Below are 20484 nucleotides of genomic sequence, written 5' to 3'. Positions count from 1 at the left end.
GCCGTGAACATTAGACAGACGCTGAGGCAGTCGACTGAGGATAATAAAATAAAATAAAAAATATGGGGAATCAAAGAAATCACAAGGGGCTTTGAAAACAGAAAAAGAAGGGAACTTTTTGTAAAGTGGATGTGCATATTGGACACACGCAAAATGTCGTCATTCAGTGGGAAGAGAGGCAAGGCAACGTGTGTTGATACAATAACAGACCAATGGATGATGAGGTCTGGTTGAACGCCCATCTATGTACGCATCTTTATGTATACATTTTCTTGAAATACATTAGTCTAACGAGACGGCTAAAGTGCCTTAAAGGCCTGACACAATGGGCGAAAAGAGAAAATTTAATATTTTAACCATCGTTTGCTATGGCTGACAACCGTACAGAGAATAGCTGCTTCTAAAATGGCATTAGATTGTAAAGGTGAAAATGTCATTCTTACCTTTGTCCCAAAATCTGAACTTAGTAGCAGAGAAAGAGTCTCCTGAAAAGCAACAGGACAAATGCACATAATTATTTCAGTAGGTGACCACTGTAGCAACATGGATATATTTCAACATGTGCTGTGGCCCATTTTAAATAGAGAACTATCTAGTGTACATAACAAGCATGACCTGAAGTTGCAGATTCTCCTAATCACTCTTGCAATATTGTGTTATAATTTTATTAAAAACAAGGAGGCAATTATTATGCAGTTCCTTTTCTTACAGCCTTTTAACAAACTACATTTACCATAATACATTTCACTTGCAAAAAAGGAAATTAAAAAATACAACCAATGATGAGTAAGGTATATAAAGACCGTTAATTGTTGGTTTTGCCTCTTTTTTGGATGCCAAGAATCAAAAACCATGTGTGAGCCTTATGACAAAAAACATAAGGAGAAAAGTCCCAAAACAAAACTAAATAAATAAGATCATCCCATGCCTGCTCAGGTTCCAATTTAGAAGTCTACACGTAATCCACATATTAATGTTCAAAGTCTATGTCCAACTCATTGCTCAGTTTGATTCTTGACAGTAGGTTCATTTCGGGAAGTAAAAAAGAAAGAAAAAGGTAAATCAAAGTCTAAATTTATAACAATTATTGAATAAGCCAATGCCAGGGACTAGATAAATGAATTGAGATTTATTAGTCACAATCATAAAACTGATTAAGTATTTTGAGACTTTAGAAACACAGTCACATTGAAATGGTTGAACCATCCAAGCAAGAAGGAGGCAGAGAAAAATGCTGCATCACTGAACGTGTAGTTTGCGTACAGGAACTGAACCCGTAACCATATTGTTGTTGATGTGTCTAAAAGACATTTAGAGGAAAAGCAACCTAAATACTTGGTTATGGGTCTTTAGGTTATGGGCTCAGCTTCCGTATGCGAACTACACTTTCAGGAGTGCAGTGTTTTTTAATGCCCCCTTCTCACTTAAATGGCTAGATCATTTAGGGGTCCCATTGAGATGCGTCCTTTTCTGGCTGGCAGCACTTGTAGGTTTTTTCCTCTCTGGACATGCAGCTTCATGTGATATGTAGTGTTTTGATAGGGGCTTCATTCCCCCATCTCTATGCTGGTTTGCTCTTGTGCTGAATGTAGGAAGCTGGATATCTATGCAGTGTTCCAAAATGTAGGGGTGCACTATGCAGATAGTACAGGTGTAGGAGGCTGGCCTGGTTTGTAGTGGGTACCTATGGTATTTACACCTTATACCAGGTCCAGTTATCCCTTATTAGTGAAATGTAGGCAGTGTCTAGAAGCCCGGATCTCTAGAGGTAGCTGTAGCTGAGCAGCTAAGGCTTATCTAGGAGACATGCAAAGCTCATGCAATAACACTGTAGTCACACAGTACTCACAAACATGAAACAAAATACTAAGGCCCTCATTCTGACCCTGGCGGTCTTTTCGCAAGACCGCCGAGTTACCGCCGCGGTGAAGACCGCCGACCGCGGCGGTATGCCGCTGTGCGCATTCTGACCGCTGGGAGCGTTCCGCCGGAAAACCGCCAGCAGCCACACTGGCGGTCGGCGGGAAAGTGGAGACTGGTCAACCTCCACCGCCACGCCAGCAGAACACCGCCCACAGAATTACGACCCACATTTCTGTGTGGCGGTCTTCTGTTGGCGGTCTTCTGTTGGCGGTCACCTCCCCATGGCTCCCGTCGCCTCCCGGAGGACCAACGCACAAGGTAAGTTGATCGTCCGTGAGGTGAGGGGGTGGGGGGGTGTTGTGTGATGTGGGCGTGCATGGGGGTGTGCGTGTGAGTGTGTAGAGGGGGTGTGTGAGTGCGTGTATGCGGGCGGGGGGTGCTGCTGTGTCTATGGGTAATGTGTGCTGTTCGGCAGGTGCGCATGTCTGCATGTATGTGTGCGGGTATGTGTCCCCGTTGTGTATGTGTGTGTAGGGGGTGTGTATATGTGCATGTTGGGGGTGTGTGCATGTCGGGGTGCATGTATGTGCATGTCGGGCTGGGGGTGGGGAGGGGGTTCGTACCACCTCTGGGGGGTGGCAGGGGGGTGGAGGGTGTGGGGGGAGGACTCGGGTGGGTAATGGGGGGTGGGGGAGACCCCTATCAGTGCCAGGGAAGGAATTCCCTGGCCCCGATAGTGCTTACCGCCATGGTTCGCACGGCGGTTCCCGCCCGCAAGAAACCGCGGCGGTAGGCAGGGTCATAATACCCTTGGCGGTCTTGGGACGACCGCCGGGCCGGAGTGCGCAAACTCCAGCCCGGCGGTCATGACCGCCGTGGCGGTCGGAGTGGAGAAGTGGCGGTCGGTCGCGGCAGGGACCGCCGCGGTCAGAATGCCATTTTTAATACCGCCGGTCTGTTCGCGGTCCGACCGCCGTCTCTCCGCCGACCGCCAGGGTCAGAATGAGGGCCTAAGTGTGACAAAAATAAAGGTACTTTATTTTGGTGACACAAATGCCAAAATTACCATAGAGACTATACTCACTTAGGAGGTAAGTAATACACACATTATATACACTAGTATGCAGGAATAGGCATACAAATGGTTAGAAAACAGTGCAATTAGTAAAAATCACAAAGGTTAGAAATGGGCCTGGGGGAACACAAACCATATACTGAGAAAGTGGAATGCGAATGTCGTTTTCCCACCTAGGCAAGTGTAGTGTGCAGAGGGGCACTGGGAGTACTAGAAAACACAAGAGGTAAGGACTTGAACCCACCCCAGAGCCCAGGAAAGACACAGTAACTTTCCTAGAACACACAGAAACACCAGAAAAACCAGAAGAGACTGCAAGACATCAACAGTGGAATCCTGGACCTGAAGACCTGTGGAAGAAGGCGACCAAGTCCAAGAAGCACAGAAGAGTCTAGGGACAACAGGAGCCCCTGCTAACCCGGATAAAGGTGCAAAAGAAGAACCACCGGTGAAGAAGAACAGTCAGTACTGCACCCAAGAAGACAGATTTGGGTTCCTGGTTGGTGCAAGTGATGTCCCACGCCGGATGGAGGACTGCAGTATGGTTTGCGTTGCTGGAGATCACCAACAAGCCTTGGCACACGCAAAGATCGCTGTTAGCGGAAAATGGCACTGCCCTGGACCAGGAAGGACCAGGTGGACAGAGGGGGAGACAAAGGGGGCTTTCAGCAGCTCAGAGAGTCCACAGAAGACCAGGCAGCATGCACAGGAGTTCCACAGTATGGGGACAAAGGAGGTGCAAAAGGAGGCCCACGGAGCACTACAACAAAAGCTCCCACAGCGCCAGAGAACCACTGAGGTAGATGTGCATTGCAGGATAGAGTCCTGGGGGCCGGAGCTGCACGGTTTACAAAGAACTTCATGGAAGGATGCCAACAAGCCTTGGTAACTGCAAAACACGCAGTACTGTCTTGCGTGGGGAGGCAAGCTCTTATCTCCACCAAAGTTGAGCAGTAGGACGTCAGGACCGTTGGGACCACTTCAGTCCACCACCTGTGATGCAGGATTCACACAGCTCAGCAGGAGAGGGCATCCATGCAGCTGGTCGTCGTTGAGTAGGTGCCTGAAGCTTGGAGTGACTCCTTCACCACAAGTGAGATTCCTTCGCTCTTCTGGTACAGGCTGAAGACAGGCTGTCCTCTGAGGATGCATGACCATGAAACAGTTGCAGTTGCTGGGAGGAGCTGAAGATACAATGTTGCAGAAGTCGTCTTCGCTTCTTTGTTGCAGTTTGTAGAGTTCCTGGAGGGTCCAGATGCAGTTTCTTCGGTGAGAAGGTTAAGTGGAGGATGCAGAGGATTCCTGCTGGAGTCTTGCAATCCGAATCTGAAGAACCATGCACTGGCCACTCAGATTCTCCCAGAGTTCCCTGCCAACTTGAAATCCAAGATGGCAAACCTTAGCGACCCTCTGGCGGAGCTCTGAGCACCACCCCAGGGGTGGTGATGGACAGGGGATTGGTCACTCCCCTTTCCTTTGTCCAGTTTCATGCCAGAGCAGGGACTGGGGGTCCCTGAACTGGTGTAGACTGGATTATGCAAGGAGGGCACCAAATGTGCCCTTCAAAGCATTTCCAGTGGCTTGGGGAGGCTACCCCTCCCAAGCCTGTAACACCTATTTCCAAAGGGAGAGGGTGTAACACCCCTCTCCCTAAGGAAGTCCTTTGTTCTGCCTTCTTGGGCTTGAACTTTTTAAGCAACAGGAGGGCAGAAACCTGTCTGAGAGGTGGCAGCAGCTGGGGCTGCCTGGAAAACCTCAGAAGGCTGGAATGGCAACACTGGGGATCCACTAAGGAGCCCTCAGAGTGCATGCAATCATACAACCAATGCTTGCAAAAGCCTTGGGGTATGATTCCAACATGTTTGATACCAAGCATGCCTATATACGGAGTTACCATTACGTAGCTGGACATAGGTAGTGACCTATGTCCAGTACATGCGTAAAATGGCGTCCCAGAACTCACAAAGTCTGGGAAAATGGTCCTGGAGGTCATGGGGGCACCTCTGCTGGTGCAGGGGTGTCCTCACACACAGATACCATATACCCTACCCTGCCCTCAGGGCTGGAGGGCCTGCTGTAGGGGTGACTTATAAGTGACCTGGTGCAGTGTAAATGGCATTGAAAGAGTGCATGCACCTTTTCACGCAGGCTGTAATAGCAGTAATACAGAAGCCTATGCATGGGCTCCCTATGGGTGGCAAAAGATATGCTGCAGCCCATAGGGATCCCCTGGAACCCCAATACTCTGGGTACCTACATACCATATACTAGGGACTTATAAGGGGGCACCAGTTTCCCAATTGTGAGTGAAATACTGGGTTACCAGTATGCAACAACCACATTTATAGGAGAGAGCATAATCACTGGGGTCCTGGTTAGCAGGATCCCAGTGAACACAGTCAAGCACACTGACATCAGGCAGAAAATGGGGGCAGCCATGGCAAAAAGAGAGTACTTTCCTACAACAGGTGACCCTTCTTGGTCTTATGTAAACGTAATAATGCCAAAAGCTCTCTTTTGTGGTAGTGTGGGTGAGCAGTTAGGCTTATCAAATGGTAATGCTAAGCATTTGTTGAACACACAGAGTCAATAAATGAGAAACACACACTTGAGAAAGAACCTGTAGGAGGCTGGACTGGCTTGTAGTGAGTACCAAGGGGTACTTGCACCTTGCACCAGGCCCAGTTATCCCTTATTAGTGTATAGGGTGTCTAGCAGCTTAGGCTGATAGATAATGGTAGCTTAGCAGAGCGGCTTAGGCTGAACTAGGAGACAGGTGAAGCTACTACAGAACCACTTAGTGTCATATGCACAATATCATAAGAAAACACAATACACAGTTATACTAAAAATAAAGGTACTTTATTTTTATGACAATATGCCAAAGTATCTTAGAGTGTACCCTCAGTGAGAGGATAGGAAATATACACAAGATATATATACACAATAGCAAAAATATGCAGTATAGTCTTAGAAAACAGTGCAAACAATGTATAGTTACAATAGGATGCAATGGGGAAACATAGGGATAGGGGCAACACAAACCATATACTCCAAAAGTGGAATGCGAACCACGAATGGACCCCAAACCTATGTGACCTTGTAGAGGGTCGCTGGAACTATTAGAAAATAGTGAGAGTTAGAAAAATAACCCTCCCCAAGACCCTGAAAAGTGAGTGCAAAGTGCACTAAAGTTCCCCTAAGGACAAAGAAGTAGTGTTAGAGGAATAATGCAGGAAAGACACAAACCAACAATGCAACAACTGTGGATTTCCAATCTAGGGTACCTGTGGAACAAAGGGACCAAGTCCAAAAGTCACAAGCAAGTCGGAGATGGGCAGATGCCCAGGAAATGCCAGTTGCGGGTGCAAAGAAGCTTCTACTGGACAGAAGAAGCTGCGGTTTTTGCAGGAACGCAAAGGGCTAGAGACTTCCCCTTTGGAGGACGGATCTCTCTCGCCTTGTAGAGTTGTGCAAAAGTGTTTTCCTGCCGAAAGAACGCCAACAAGCCTTGCTAGCTGCAAATTGTGCAGTTAGCGTTTTTGGATGCTGCTGTGGCCCAGGAGGGACCAGGAGGTCGCAAATTGGACCAGGAGAGAGAGGGAATGTCGAGCAAGACAAGGAGCTCTCTCAGCAGCAGGTAGCACCCGGAGAAGTGCCAGAAACAGGCACTACGAGGATGCGTGAAACGGTGCTCACCCGAAGTCGCACAAAGGAGTCCCACATCGCCGGAGACCAACTTAGAAAGTCGTGCAATGCAGGTTAGAGTGCCGTGGACCCAGGCTTGGCTGTGCACAAAGGATTTCCGCCGGAAGTGCACAGGGGCCGGAGTAGCTGCAAAAGTCGCGGTTCCCAGCAATGCAGCCCAGTGAGGTGAGGCAAGGACTTACCTCCACCAAACTTGGACTGACGAGTCACTGGACTGTAGGGGTCACTTGGACAGAGTCGCTGGATTCGAGGGACCTCGCTCGTCGTGCTGAGAGGAGACCCAAGGGACCGGTAATGCAGCTTTTTGGTGCCTGCGGTTGCAGGGGGAAGATTCCGTCGACCCACAGGAGATTTCTTCGGAGCTTCTGGTGCAGAGAGGAGGCAGACTACCCCCACAGCATGCACAAGCAGGAAAACAGTCGAGAAGGCGGCAGGATCAGCGTTACAGAGTTGCAGTAGTCGTCTTTGCTACTATGTTGCAGGTTTGCAGGCTTCCAGCGCGGTCAGCAGTCGATTCCTTGGCAGAAGGTGAAGAGAGAGATGCAGAGGAACTCGGATGAGCTCTTGCATTCGTTATCTAAAGTTTCCCCAGAGACAGAGACCCTAAATAGCCAGAAAAGAGGGTTTGGCTACCTAGGAGAGAGGATAGGCTAGCAACATCTGAAGGAGCCTATCACAAGGAGTCTCTGACGTCACCTGGTGGCACTGGCCACTCAGAGCAGTCCAGTGTGCCTGCAGCACCTCTGTTTCCAAGATGGCAGAGGTCTGGAGCACACTGGAGGAGCTCTGGACACCTCCCAGGGGAGGTGCAGGTCAGGGGAGTGGTCACTCCCCTTTCCTTTGTCCAGTTTCGCGCCAGAGCAGGGCTAAGGGGTCCCCTGAACCGGTGTAGACTGGCTTATGCAGAATTGGGCACATCTGTGCCCAAGAAAGCATTTCCAGAGGCTGGGGGAGGCTACTCCTCCCCTGCCTTCACACCATTTTCCAAAGGGAGAGGGTGTAACACCCTCTCTCAGAGGAAGTCCTTTGTTCTGCCATCCTGGGCCAGGCCTGGCTGGACCCCAGGAGGGCAGATGCCTGTCTGAGGGGTTGGCAGCAGCAGCAGCTGCAGTGAAACCCCAGGAAGGGCAGTTTGGCAGTACCAGGGTCTGTGCTACAGACCACTGGGATCATGGGATTGTGCCAACTATGCCAGGATGGCATAGAGGGGGCAATTCCATGATCATAGTCATGTTACATCGCCATATTCGGAGTTACCATTGTGAAGCTACATATAGGTAGTGACCTATATGTAGTGCACGCGTGTAATGATGTCCCCGCACTCACAAAGTTCAGGGAATTGGCTCTGAACAATGTGGGGGCACCTTGGCTAGTGCCAGGGTGCCCTCACACTAAGTAACTTTGCACCTAACCTTTACCAGGTAAAGGTTAGACATATAGGTGACTTATAAGTTAATTAAGTGCAGTGTAAAATGGCTGTGAAATAACGTGGACGTTATTTCACTCAGGCTGCAGTGGCAGGCCTGTGTAAGAATTGTCAGAGCTCCCTATGGGTGGCAAAAGAAATGCTGCAGCCCATAGGGATCTCCTGGAACCCCAATACCCTGGGTACCTCAGTACCATATACTAGGGAATTATAAGGGTGTTCCAGTAAGCCAATGTAAATTGGTAAAAATGGTCACTAGCCTGTTAGTGACAATTTGGAAAGAAATGAGAGAGCATAACCACTGAGGTTCTGATTAGCAGAGCCTCAGTGAGACAGTTAGTCTCTACACAGGTAACACATTCAGGCACACTTATGAGCACTGGGGCCCTGGGTTACCAGGGTCCCAGTGACACATACAACTAAAACAACATATATACAGTGAAAAATGGGGGTAACATGCCAGGCAAGATGGTACTTTCCTACACAACCCCCCCCCCCCAAACGAAGGACAATAAGACTAGCCATGACCTGATGAGTCTTCATTGTCTAAGTGAAAATATCTGGAGAGTCCATCTGCATTGGAGTGGCTACTCCCAGGTCTATGTTCCACTGTATAGTCCATTCCCTGTAGGGATATGGACCACCTCAACAATTTTGGATTTTCACCTTTCATTTGTTTTAGCCAAAGTAGAGGTTTGTGGTCTGTCTGAACAATGAAGTGAGTGCCAAACAGGTATGGCCTGAACTTCTTCAGAGCCCAGACCACAGCAAAGGCCTCCCTCTCTATGGCAGACCAACGCTTTTCTCTAGGGGTCAACCTCCTACTAATAAAAGCAACAGGTTGATCCTGGCCCTCAGAATTAAGTTGTGATAGGACTGCCCCTACTCCTAATTCAGATGCATCAGTTTGGACATAGAATTTTTTAGAGTAACAAGGACTTTTCAGGACAGGTGCAGAGCACATGGCCTGCTTCAGCTCCTCAAAAGCTTTCTGACAGTTTGCTGTCCATAATACCTTTTTAGGCATTTTCTTGGATGTGAGGTCATTAAGAGGGGCTGCAATGGAGCCATAGTTCTTAATGAACCTCCTGTAATACCCAGTGAGGCCTAGGAAGGCTCTCACCTGAGTCTGAGTGGTAGGGGGAACCCAATCAATAATTGTTTGGATTTTCCCCTGAAGTGGTGCAATCTGTTCCCCACCAACAAGGTGTCCCAGATAAACCACCTTACCCTGCCCTATCTGGCACTTTGAAGCCTTGATAGTGAGGCCTGCCTTCTGCAGGGCCTCCAAAACTTTCCATAGGTGGACCAGGTGATCATCCCAGCTGGAGCTAAAGACAGCTATATCGTCCAAATATGCTGCACTGAAAGCTTCCAGCCCTTGCAGGACTGTGTTCACCAACCTTTGAAAAGTGGCAGGTGCATTTTTAAAACCAAAAGGCATTACAGTAAACTGGTAATGGCCTCCAATGGTAGAAAATGCAGTCTTAGGTTTAGCATCTTCTGACAATTTGATCTGCCAATACCCTGCAGTCAAGTCAAAAGTGCTTAGATACTTGGCAGATGCCAGTGTATCTATGAGCTCATCTGCCCTGGGTATAGGGTGAGCATCAGTTTTGGTTACCAAGTTGAGACCTCTATAGTCTACACAAAACCGCATTTCCTTCTTTCCATCTTTGGAATGGGGTTTTGGTACCAGTACCACAGGAGAAGCCCATGGACTGTCAGAGTGCTCAACCACTCCTAGTTCTAACATTTTCTGGACCTCTTGCATTATGCAGTCCCTGACATGGTCAGGCTGCCTATAGATCTTACTTTTGACAGGCAAGCTGTCTCCAGTATCTATAGTGTGCTCACACCAAGAAGTGGTACCTGGCACAGTAGAGAAGAGTTCAGAGAATTGATCTAGGAGATTTATGCAATTGTCTTTCTGCTCAGCAGTAAGACAATCAGCCAAAACTACACCTTCCACCAGAGCATCTTGTTCTGTGGAAGAGAAGAGATCAGGTAGAGGATCACTGTCTTCTTCCTGTCCCTCATCAGTTGCCATGAGCAGGGTGAGATCAGCCCTGTCATAGTAGGGTTTCAGGCGGTTGACATGGAGCACCCTAAGGGGACTCCTGGCAGTGCCTAAGTCAACTAAATAGGTGACTTCTCCCTTCTTTTCAACAATTGTGTGGGGTCCACTCCATTTATCTTGGAGTGCTCTTGGGGCCACAGGCTCCAAGACCCACACTTTCTGCCCTGGTTGGTACTGAACCAAAACAGCCTTCTGATCATGCCATTGCTTCTGGAGCTCTTGGCTTGGCTGGCCTGAAGGTTTTTACTGGCCTTTTTCATGTACTCAGCCATCCTTGATCTGAGGCCAAGTACATAATCCACAATATCCTGCTTAGGAGCTTTTAAAGGTTGTTCCCAACCCTCCTTTACAAGTGTGAGTGGACCCCTAACAGGGTGTCCAAAAAGAAGTTCAAAGGGGCTGAAGCCCACTCCTTTCTGGGGTACCTCCCTGTAGGCAAAAAGGAGGCATGGTAGAAGGATATCCCATCTCCTGCGGAGTTTTTCAGGGAGACCCATAATCATGCCTTTGAGAGTTTTATTAAATCTCTCCACCAGTCCATTTGTTTGTGGATGATAGGGTGTTGTGAACTTGTACGTTACACCACACTCCTTCCACATGGCCTTTAAGTCTGCAGACATGAAATTGCTTCCCCTGTCTGATACTACTTCCTTTGGGAAGCCCACCCTGGAAAATATTCCCAGGAGGGCCTTTGCCACTGCAGGTGCTGTAGTGGTCCTTAAAGGAATAGCTTCAGGATATCTTGTGGCATGGTCCACTACCACCAAGATAAACCTATTGCCTGAAGCAGTAGGAGGGTCAAGGGGGCCAACTATGTCAACCCCTACCCTTTCAAAGGGAACCCCAACCACAGGCAGTGGGATAAGGGGTGCCTTTGGGGTGCCACCTGTCTTGCCACTGGCTTGACAGGTTTCACAGGACTTACAAAATTCCTTTGTGTCCTCAGACATTCTAGGCCAATGAAACAGGGGAACAAGCCTGTCCCAAGTTTACATTTGTCCTAGATGCCCAGCTAGGGGAATGTCATGTGCTAGGGTTAGGAGGAACTTTCTGTACTCCTGAGGAATCACTAATCTCCTGGCAGCTCCAGGTTTAGGATCCCTATGCTCAGTGTACAAGAGGTTGTCCTCCCAGTAAACTCTGTGAGAGTCACTGACATCCCCATTAGCCTGTTTGACAGCTTGCTGTCTGAGACCCTCTAATGTGGGACAGGTTTGCTGTGCCACACTCAGCTCCTCTCTGGCAGGCCCCCCTTCACCCAAAAGCTCAGCAGTGTCTGCTTCCAGCTCCTCAGGTGTAGGTTCTGCACAGGGAGGGAATTCTTCTTCCTCAGAAGTTGAATCCACTGTAGAGGGAGGGATAGTAGGAAGTGGTTTGCTTCTACTAGCCCTAGCTTTAGGGAGCACTTGGTCCATTGTTCCAGGATCCAAGCTTCCCTGTCCTTTTTGCTTTTTGGCCTGAGCCCTTGTCAAAGCAAAAATATGCCCTGGGATGCCCAGCATTGCTGCATGGGCCTCCAACTCCACATCTGACCAAGCTGATGTCTCCAAATCATTTCCTAGTAGACAGTCTACAGGTAAATCTGTGGCTACCACAACTTTCTTTGGACCAGTAACCCCCCCCCAGTTGAGATTAACAACAGCCATGGGGTGGCTAAGTGTGTTGTTGTGAGCATTGGTTACTTGGTACTGGTGACCAAGTAGGTGTTGTTCAGGGTGGACCAGTTTCTCTATGACCATAGTCACACTGGCTCCAGTGTCCCTGTAGGCCTGAACCTCAACACCATTTATTAGGGGTAGCTGCTTGTACTTATCCATATTAAGGGGACAAGCAACTAAGGTGGCTAAATCAATAGCCCCCTCAGAGACTAACACAGCCTCTGTGGCCTCCCTAACAAGGCCAACCCCAACTAAGTTACAATAGTGAGCCCAGCTACTCCCTTGGATTGGCTATTAGTAGGTTTGCTCCCACCACCACTGCTATTAGTAGGGACACTAGGGGTAGCAGTAGGGGTTGTAGTGGTAGGAGCATTGGTGCTTTTCTTTGGACAACTGGGATCTGTTGTCCAATGGCCTTTTATTTTACATAAATAGCACCATGGTTTATTTTCCTTGTTATGATTAAAAGAGGATTTGGGCCCACCACCCCCACCAGAGTGTTTTTGTGGGCCTGATGAAGACTAATTTTTAGATTTGTCCCCACCCTTGTCAGAAGACTTACCATCCTTCTTTTTGTTGCCATCTTTGTCACCCCCTGTATGAACTTTTCTGTTCACCCTTGTTCTGACCCATTTGTCTGCCTTCTTTCCCAATTCTTGGGGAGAGGTCAGATCAGAGTCCACCAAGTACTGGTGCAACAAATCAGACACACAATTATTAAGAATATGCTCTCTCAGGATCAAGTTATACAGGCTGTCATAATCAGTAACTTTACTGCCATGTAACCACCCCTCCAAGGCCTTCACTGAATGGTCAATGAAATCAACCCAGTCTTGTGAAGACTCCTTTTTGGTCTCTCTGAACTTTATCCTGTATTGTTCAGTGGTTAAGCCATAACCATCCAGGAGTGCATTCTTAAGAACTTGGAAATTATTAGCATCATTTTCTTTCACAGTAAGGAGCCTATCCCTACCTTTTCCACTAAGTGATAGCCATAGGATACCAGCCCACTGCCTTTGAGGGACAACCTGTACAACACAGGCCCTCTCAGGTGCAGCAAACCACTTGTTAATGTCATCCCCCTCCTTGTAAGGGGGAACTATCTTGTGCAGATTCCTGGAATCATGCTCTTTTGCAGGATGACTATGGGGAATACTGCTGCTGCCACCATGGGTTTCTAAACCCAACTTCTGTCTTTCTTTCTCTAGTTCAAAAGACTATCTATCCAAATCCAGCTGTTGCTTTTTAAGCTTCAGTCTGGTTTGTTCCACCCTCAACTTATTGAGTTCCCTCTCTAACATTCTGTCATCAGGGTTGGTGGGAGGGACATTCCTAGATACAGAGGTGTGATGGGAATAAACAGAAGGAGACCTGTCCCTTACAGAAGCCACCCTAACAGCTTGGCTAACAGAAACATCACTACCAGTATGGTGAGAATAAATGCTTTTGCTATGATGTGAGATAACACTATTTGTATGGTGTGGCTCTCCATCATTACCAACTATGCTAGACTGTCTAGTAATGGGCAGGCTAGGAAGTTTCTTTCCTGAATCTTTTCCTGGGGGAGTCCCTGAATCAGATTGGGAACTATTAGGTACTTTTTCAACAGATGGGGCACTTATAGACTTATCTTGTTCTCTAAGCATGTTAATTAACAATTCCAAGGAAGGATTCTTCCCTACACTCAAACCGCTCTCTATGCAGAGACTCCTTGCTCCTTTCCAGCTAAGGTGATCATATGCAAGTTTGGACAGATCAACATTTTGGCCTGTGCCAGACATTTATAGAGATAGTTAAAGTGATAGAAAAAGAGAAAAAAAAATTCAGAACTTTTTGGAAAGACAGAAAAAAAAACTTTTTCAACTTTTAAGAACTTTTTGAAAGTTTAGAAGTACTTTTCAGCACTTAGAAAAGAGTGAAAAGAGGAAATGCAAAACTTTTTGGCTATGTGTATATACACTGACCTTGTTTTGTATATTTTTCTCTTATGAAAAGTACAATGACAAGAGTGGTAAGTAGTCTCAAAGCACTTATCCCACCACTGCACAACCAATGTAGGAGGCTGGACTGGCTTGTAGTGAGTACCCAGGGGTACTTGCACCTTGCACCAGGCCCAGTTATCCCTTATTAGTGTATAGGGTGTCTAGCAGCTTAGGCTGATAGATAATGGTAGCTTAGCAGAGCAGCTTAGGCTGAACTAGGAGACGGGTGAAGCTACTACAGAACCACTTAGTGTCATATGCACAATATCATAAGAAAACACAATACACAGTTATACTAAAAATAAAGGTACTTTATTTTTATGACAATATGCCAAAGTATCTTAGAGTGTACCCTCAGTGAGAGGATAGGAAATATACACAAGATATATATACACAATAGCAAAAATATGCAGTATAGTCTTAGAAAACAGTGCAAACAATGTATAGTTACAATAGGATGCAATGGGGAAACATAGGGATAGGGGCAACACAAACCATATACTCCAAAAGTGGAATGCGAACCACGAATGGACCCCAAACCTATGTGACCTTGTAGAGGGTCGCTGGGACTATTAGAAAATAGTGAGAGTTAGAAAAATAACACTCCCCAAGACCCTGAAAAGTGAGTGCAAAGTGCACTAAAGTTCCCCTAAGGACAAAGAAGTAGTGTTAGAGAAATAATGCAGGAAAGACACAAACCAACAATGCAACAACTGTGGATTTCCAATCTAGGGTACCTGTGGAACAAGAGGACCAAGTCCAAAAGTCACAAGCAAGTCGGAGATGGGCAGATGCCCAGGAAATGCCAGCTGCGGGTGCAAAGAAGCTTCTACTGGACAGAAGAAGCTGTGGTTTCTGCAGGAACGCAAAGGGCTAGAGACTTCCCCTTTGGAGGACGGATCCCTCTCGCCTTGTAGAGTCGTGCAGAAGTGTTTTCCAGCTGAAAGAACGCCAACAAGCCTTGCTAGCTGCAAATCGTGCAGTTAGCGTTTTTGGACGCTGCTGTGGCCCAGGAGGGACCAGGAGGTCGCAAGTTGGACCAGGAGAGAGAGGGGACGTCGAGCAAGACAAGGAGCCCTCTCAGCAGCAGGTAGCACCCGGAGAAGTGCCAGAAACAGGCACTACGAGGATGCGTGAAACGGTGCTCACCCGAAGTTGCACAAAGGAGTCCCACGTCGCCGGAGACCAACTTAGAAAGTCGTGCAATGCAGGTTAGAGTGCCGTGGACCCAGGCTTGGCTGTGCACAAAGGATTTCCGCCGGAAGTGCACAGGGGCCGGAGTAGCTGCAAAAGTCGCGGTTCCCAGCAATGCAGCCCAGTGAGGTGAGGCAAGGACTTACCTCCACCAAACATGGACTGACGAGTCACTGGACTGTGGGGGTCACTTGGACAGAGTCGCTGGATTCGAGGGACCTCGCTCGTCGTGCTGAGAGGAGACCCAAGGGACCGGTAATGCAGCTTTTTGGTGCCTGCGGTTGCAGGGGGAAGATTCCGTCGACCCACAGGAGATTTCTTCGGAGCTTCTGCTGCAGAGAGGAGGCAGACTACCCCCACAGCATGCACAAGCAGGAAAACAGTCGAGAAGGCGGCAGGATCAGCGTTACCGAGTTGCAGTAGTCGTCTTTGCTACTATGTTGCAGGTTTGCAGGCTTCCAGCGCGGTCAGCAGTCGATTCCTTGGCAGAAGGTGAAGAGAGAGATGCAGAGGAACTCGGATGAGCTCTTGCATTCGTTATCTAAAGTTTCCCCAGAGACAGAGACCCTAAATAGCCAGAAAAGAGGGTTTGGCTACCTAGGAGAGAGGATAGGCTAGCAACACCTGAAGGAGCCTATCACAAGGAGTCTCTGACGTCACCTGGTGGCACTGGCCACTCAGAGCAGTCCAGTGTGCCAGCAGCACCTCTGTTTCCAAGATGGCAGAGGTCTGGAGCACACTGGAGGAGCTCTGGACACCTCCCAGGGGAGGTGCAGGTCAGGAGAGTGGTCACTCCCCTTTCCTTTGTCCAGTTTCGCGCCAGAGCAGGGCTAAGGGGTCCCCTGATCCGGTTTATGGGTCCCCTGACTGGCTTATGCAGAATTGGGCACATCTGTGCCCAAAAAAGCATTTCCAGAGGCTGGGGGAGGCTACTCCTCCCCTGCCTTCACACCATTTTCCTAAGGGAGAGGGTGTAACACCCTCTCTCAGAGGAAGTCCTTTGTTCTGCCATCCTGGGCCAGGCCTGGCTGGACCCCAGGAGGGCAGATGCCTGTCTGAGGGGTTGGCAGCAGCTGCAGTGAAAGTTCAGGAAGGGCAGTTTGGCAGTACCAGGGTCTGTGCTACAGACCACTGGGATCATGGGATTGTGCCAACTATGCCAGGATGGCATAGAGGGGGCAATTCCATGATCATAGACATGTTACATGGCCATATTCGGAGTTACCATTGTGAAGCTACATATAGGTAGTGACCTATATGTAGTGCACGCGTGTAATGGTGTCCCCGCACTCACAAAGTTCAGGGAATTGGCTCTGAACAATGTGGGGGCACCTTGGCTAGTGCCAGGGTGCCCTCACACTAAGTAACTTTGCACCTAACCTTTACCAGGTAAAGGTTAGACATATAGGTGACTTATAAGTTACTTAAGTGCAGTGTAAAATGGCTGTGAAATAACGTGGACGTTATTTCACTCAGGCTGCAGTGGCAGGCCTGTGTAAGAATTGTCAGAGCTCCCTATGGGTGGCAAAAGAAATGCTGCAGCCCATAGGGATCTCCTGGAACCCCAATACCCTGGGTACCTCAGTACCATATACTAGGGAATTATAAGGGTGTTCCAGTAAGCCAATGTAAATTGGTAAAAATGGTCACTAGCCTGTTAGTGACAATTTGGAAAGAAATGAGAGAGCATAACCACTGAGGTTCTGATTAGCAGAGCCTCAGTGAGACAGTTAGTCACTACACAGGTAACACATTCAGGCACACTTATGAGCACTGGGGCCCTGGGTTACCAGGGTCCCAGTGACACATACAACTAAAACAACATATATACAGTGAAAAATGGGGGTAACATGCCAGGCAAGATGGTACTTTCCTACAGAACCCGAAACCAATGTTTAGAAAAAATAGTTACTGTGTTTGTATTATGTTTCAACACCAGAATACTTTCAAGAAGATAAGTACTGTTGAAATTTGTATTGTTTAGCAACTAACGCTTTTACCTAAATGCACGTTTACGCGGTAAATGTTCCAAAGTACTTTTACTGCAAAGGGGTCCTTATAGACAGTCCTCAGGGATCCCCTGTGGATAGTAGGGTGCTAGGCGTGCACAGTCACAAGCAAGACCAGTGATACAGTTTTACCTGCCCTTGGGGCATCCAGGTGCAATTGTTCTAGTCGAGCTGGGTGTCTTATGCACCACACAGTTGGTGACTAGTGGGTCACCTAGAAAGAGACTGCAAGGGGGGACTTGGGACTCCCAATAGTGGGCTCAGTCGGAAGGAGTCCTGAGAGCAAGAGGTCACCGTCGGTTGTCATGGTCCTGGGCCGGAGAGCTCGGTACAGTAGCTCTTTGTCATTGGTGCTCCTTCATCAAGGCACACACTGTTCTTGGGTGGACCTGCAAGATGAGGGAAAAAACAATGCAGCTGGACTCCTCTGGATGATGTCCTTAGCAATGCTGACATCCCTCAATGGGTGGTCTTCATATGCAACATTGGAATCCGTATTGAGCTTCAACAAGCCTTGGTTACTGCAAGGGGTCCCGTACCCCAGGTATTGGTTCAAGACAGCTCCAGTTGGTCCTAGTGTCTTCTCACTTGTTTGAGGGATGAGACTGGCCTCTTGGCGCATGGTGACCTCCTCCTGGATGGCTGCTGTGTCGGTGGACCCAGTGATCAGCAGATCAGTGGTCCTGACTTTGTGGGTGGTGCCTGTAGGAAGCACTAAGTGGCTCCTCCACTCCAAGGGAGATGATGACGGGCTGGCAAAGTGCTGGAAAACCTCTGAGGCTTTTGGAGTCCCCACAGCTGCAGGACAAGTTGGGATGTCACAATTGTCGAGACAGAAGCAGACAGGCAGTGTTTCACATCAAAAAGTCTATCAGTAGTCCACAGTTCTCGCTCCTTCGGCTCTTCTGTCCTCTTATTCTTGGGCCAGATGTGGGGAGTGGGCATAACCCTGCCCCAGAATTCCTAGAAGATGGTGGAACCTTTCTTCAAGTGTCCACTTTGTGTAGCCCATCTTAGGGGTGTGACTAATTTTCCTGCCTCTCGTGGTGCTAAGTGTGCCTCAGGGGAAAGGGGGGTCACTCCCAGATCTAGGGAAGCTAGGGTTGCATACCAAAGGTGGCAGGGTCTTTGAAGTCCCCGACCTTGGTATGCAGATTCACTAGCCATCCTCCTGGAGTAGATGATAACACATTCCTCTGGAGCAGGAATTGTTTCTGGCCTCTGAGAGCATGAGCTATCCTCTCCGGAGGATCAGAGACATGCCTGTGGTGCAAGCTGACCGTAACCGGTCAGCCAGCGCACTAAGAGACTAGAAGGTTTCAGGGGGCCCTCTAGGTGCACGTCCTAGTAAATCAAAGACTGGCATCAGCCTGGATTTATTAAGATGAGGTGTTTGATACCAAACACCATATGTTTCAATTAAGCTATTATGGTGGTCATTCTGACCCTGGCGGTCTTTGACCGCCAGGGCGGAGGACCGCGGGAGCACCGCCGACAGGCCGGCGGTGCTCCAATGGGGATTCCGACCGCGGCGGTAAAGCCGCGGTCGGACCGGCACCACTGGCGGGGTCCCGCCAGTGTACCGCGGCCCCATTGAATCCTCCGCGGCGGCGCAGCTTGCTGCACCGCCGCGGGGATTCCGACCCCCCCTACCGCCATCCAGATCCCGGCGGTCGGACCGCCGAGATCCGGATGGCGGTAGGGGGGGTCGCGGGGCCCCTGGGGGCCCCTGCAGTGCCCATGCCACTGGCATGGGCATTGCAGGGGCCCCCGTAAGAGGGCCCCTACATGTATTTCACTGTCTGCTGCGCAGACAGTGAAATACGCGACGGGTGCAACTGCACCCGTCGCACAGCTTCCACTCCGCCGGCTCGATTCCGAGCCGGCTTCATCGTGGAAGCCTCTTTCCCGCTGGGCTGGCTGGCGGTCTGAAGGCGACCGCCCGCCAGCCCAGCGGGAAAGTCAGAATTACCGCCGCGGTCTTTCGACCGCGGAACGGTAACCTGACGGCGGGACTTTGGCGGGCGGCCTCCGCCGCCCGCCAAGGTCAGAATGAGGGCCTATGTAGCTAGGGAACCCATAATGTTGAGTGTCCAGTACATACCTTAAGATGGCCTCCTTGTTCACTTGCAATATATAGTAGTCTACTAGACATCACAAGTGCATATCTGCTCATGCAGATATGTCCTCACATCAAATATGATGCACCCTCCCTTAGGGCTCTAAGGCCTGCGGGAGGAGTGACTTACATATATTTAGATGCAGTGAGTGGGACATGGCACACAATGGGTGTGCCATGTTAGGTTTTCACCTGGCTTGCACCAGGACACACAGACTGCAATGGCAGCTGTGTGTGACTTGTTTTAGGGAGGTCCCTGTGGGTCATACAATACATGCTGCCGCCCCTAGGGACCCTCTCCAGTACCCAGGCCCTAGGTACCAGGGATACCATTTACTAGGGACTTACACAGGTACAGGAGTGTGTGCCATTGTACTCATTTTATCTTATTGTAAGTAAAGAGAATTGGCACTGGGGACCTGGTTGGCAGGGACCCGGTGCACCTCAGTCAAAAAACCTCAGTACCAGTGAGCAACAAGTGGGGTTGACCATATCAAATAGAGGCACTTTCCTACACTGAAACATTACCTTTGTGATGACTTGTTAGTTTCTTCAGCTGTGCTAAATAAAACTTCTTGGGGCATATTTAAGAAAGGTGGTGCTGCATGCGGAGCAGTACCACTTTTCTTGCGCCATTAGGGCCCCCCACCGACCCACTATGTGTGCGCTGTATTTAAAATATGGCACACCATGGTGCAGGGTAGGAGGCAATAGCGTTATTTTTTTATGCTATTGATATTCTCTGCAGGAGTAGTGCCAAAATGTAGGCACTACTTCTGCAGAGTCCATAGGGTTCCATAGTATTCAAAGGCATGCCCCCTTTTAATGCCTGCTCTTAGTAGGGGTTGAAAGTGCTGAAATAAATGATGCAAGGAAATTTGTAAGATTTCCTTGCACCATTTTGTCAGCCCCCCGAATGGGGGAAAGCCCCCTTTTACATTCATTATGCCTGGCGCATACTGATACACAGAAATTGTTTTTCTTTGTTAACCCCAAAACCACTGAATGGATTTACACCAAATTACAAAAATCACTCACTCTGGACCAAGATCTAGCTTTCTGCCGTGTTTGGTGTAATTCCGTTCCCCAATATGGACTGTAGTCCTGTTCAAAATCCCTATGGGAAATTTCACGGGGAAAACGTGTTTTGGGACTCCCCTTTTTCTGAGCCTCTACTTGATGAATCATCCCACAAATTTCCAGACAGAAGCTAAACTGACTGGCACACTTTTCCTATGAAAACTAGATCCTAACTATAACTATCTACTGGTTACCGCCAGTAGGTAATATGTAATGGATGGATACTTAGAGATAGAAGTGGGATAGTCATTGCCGCCTTGCTCTTAATAAAATCAGGGCTCTCCGCTAGA

The sequence above is a fragment of the Pleurodeles waltl genome, chromosome 8, assembly GCF_031143425.1.
Source record: "Pleurodeles waltl isolate 20211129_DDA chromosome 8, aPleWal1.hap1.20221129, whole genome shotgun sequence".
NCBI classification, from domain to species: domain Eukaryota; kingdom Metazoa; phylum Chordata; class Amphibia; order Caudata; family Salamandridae; genus Pleurodeles; species Pleurodeles waltl.
Note: the sequence above shows the minus strand (reverse complement) of the source record.